This window comes from Oncorhynchus tshawytscha, linkage group LG11 (genome assembly GCF_018296145.1).
Source record: "Oncorhynchus tshawytscha isolate Ot180627B linkage group LG11, Otsh_v2.0, whole genome shotgun sequence".
NCBI lineage: Eukaryota > Metazoa > Chordata > Actinopteri > Salmoniformes > Salmonidae > Oncorhynchus > Oncorhynchus tshawytscha.
The window spans coordinates 51,032,770-51,035,269 of record NC_056439.1 but is presented as its reverse complement, the minus strand read 5'-3'; the positions used below and the strand labels follow the sequence as shown (position 1 = coordinate 51,035,269).

The 2,500-nt window shown below is 46.2% G+C and overlaps 1 protein-coding gene across 4 annotated transcripts in view; it reads right to left on the bottom strand.

Annotated features, from left to right (window-relative positions):
- Positions 1-2,500, bottom strand: part of trim9 (tripartite motif containing 9) — a 105,864-nt gene that overhangs the window by 17,633 nt on the left and 85,731 nt on the right. The gene's annotated exons all lie outside the window — the stretch shown is intronic.

The following is a 2,500-nucleotide window of genomic DNA, read 5'->3' as shown; positions in this document are numbered from 1 at the left end:
GGGAAAGAGAGAGAGGGGGAAAGAGAAAGAGGGGGAAAGAGAGAGAGAGAAAGAGGGAGAAAGAGAGAGAGGGGGAAAGAGGGGGAAAGAGAAAGAGGGGGAAAGACGGGGAAAGAGAGAGAGGGAAAGAGGGGGAAAAAGAGAGAGGGAGAAAGAGAGAAAGGGGGAAAGAGAGAGAGGGAGAAAGAGAAAGAGGGGGAAGAGAGAGAGGGGGAAAGAGAGAGAGGGGGAAAGAGAAAGAGGGGGAAAGAGAGAGAGGGGGAAAGAGAAAGAGGGGGAAAGAGAGAGAGGAGAAAGAGGGAGAAAGAGAGAGAGGGAGAAAGAGAAAGAGGGGGAAAGACGGGGAAAGAGAGAGAGGGAAAGAGGGGGAAAGAGAGAGAGGGAGAAAGAGAGAAAGGGGGAAAGAGAGAGAGGGAGAAAGAGAAAGAGGGGGGAAGAGAGAGAGGGGGAAAGAGAGAGGGGGAAAGAGAGAAAGCGAGGGAGAACTCAGAGAGAGAAAGATAGAGAAAGAGGGAGTTTGTACACTTGAGCGTGACTGCGTGGGTAAAGCATTATCAGTAGCATCATCAGTAGCAGCCTACACTAGACTGTAGTATATATAGCAGTAGTAGGAGCCTACACTAGACTGTGGTATAAATAGCAGTAGTAGGAGCCTACACTAGACTGTAGTATATATAGCAGTAGTAGGAGCCTACACTAGACTGTAGTATAAATAGCAGTAGTAGGAGCCTACACTAGACTGTAGTATATATAGCAGTAGTAGGAGCCTACACTAGACTGTAGTATAAATAGCAGTAGTAGGAGCCTACACTAGACTGTAGTATATATAGCAGTAGTAGGAGCCTACACTAGACTGTAGTATAAATAGCAGTAGTAGGAGCCTACACTAGACTGTAGTATATATAGCAGTAGTAGGAGCCTACACTAGACTGTAGTATAAATACCAGTAGTAGGAGCCTACACTAGACTGTAGTATATATAGCAGTAGTAGGAGCCTACACTAGACTGTAGTATATATAGCAGTAGTAGGAGCCTACACTAGACTGTAGTATATATAGCAGTAGTAGGAGCCTACACTAGACTGTAGTATAAATAGCAGTAGTAGGAGCCTACACTAGACTGTAGTATATATAGCAGTAGTAGGAGCCTACACTAGACTGTGGTATAAATAGCAGTAGTAGGAGCCTACTATGGGGCCCTGGTCAACAGTAGTGCACTACTACCCTATGGGGCCCTGGTCAACAGTAGTGCACTATAAAAAGAACAAGGGGCCATTTTGGACATAACCTCAGACTCTGAGCAGAGTGAGAAAGCTAACCTTTCTCTTTCTCTCTCTCTCTCTGTGGGTGTCTGTTTTAGTGTTTGAGTTGTCGTGCAGGTTACTGTTTGTCCTGTTGTATGAATCGCTTCCCCTTGATTCAGCTCATACCGAGGCTTCAACTCAGGACCTCTGCTTCACAAACACACCCTCCTGAAGCAGTCCATCCCTTCTTCCATTACGTAAAAGGGGGCGAAACTTCAGGCTGAGGAGTGAGTTTCACAGGTCCCCATCTGCTACACTAACACAAGTCTTCAAGACCCAGCAAGGTTACTCATCAAAAGATCCCCCCCATCTTAAGGCTGAGGAGTGAGTTTCACAGATCCCCATCTGCTACACTAACACAAGTCTTCAAGACCCAGCAAGGTTACTCATCAAAAGATCCCCCCATCTTAAGGCTGAGGAGTGAGTTTCACAGGTCCCCATCTGCTACACTAACACAAGTCTTCAAGACCCAGCAAGGTTACTCGTCAAAAGATCCCCCCCCATCTTAAGGCTGAGGAGTGAGTTTCACAGGTCCCCATCTGCTACACTAACACAAGTCTTCAAGACCCAGCAAGGTTACTCATCAAAAGACCCCCACCCCCCATCTTAAGGCTGAGGAGTGAGTTTCACAGGTCCTCATCTGCTACACTGGCTTGCTGTCAGGAGAGACTACTGTTGTACTGTATATTACATTGTGTGAATGTGTTTGTGTCGGTATATTGTAGATGAACCTGACCACATCCATCCATAGATGTGATGGTTCAGTCTCTCCGTTGGTTGGTCAGTTTGCCCAGATCGCAGGCTCACAGTAAACTGGCCCCCGGGTTCAATTGACTTTGGTTACACACAGTCAAGAATGAGTGTAACCTCAGCGAAGCCAGCTCCTTGCTTCCAACATCCTTTCTTTAGTCACAAATAGCACCCTAATCCCTATGTAGTGCACTACTTAGTCACAAATAGCACCCTAATCCCTATGTAGTGCACTACTTAGTCACAGATATCACCCTATTCCCTATGTAGTGCTCCTATACAGTAACCTGCTTCTATACAGTAACCTGCTCCTATACAGTAACCTGCTCCTATACAGTAACCTGCTCCTATACAGTAACCTGCTCCTATACAGTAACCTGCTCCTATATAGTAACCTGCTCCTATACAGTAACCTGCTCCTATCCAGTACCCTGCTCCTATACAGTA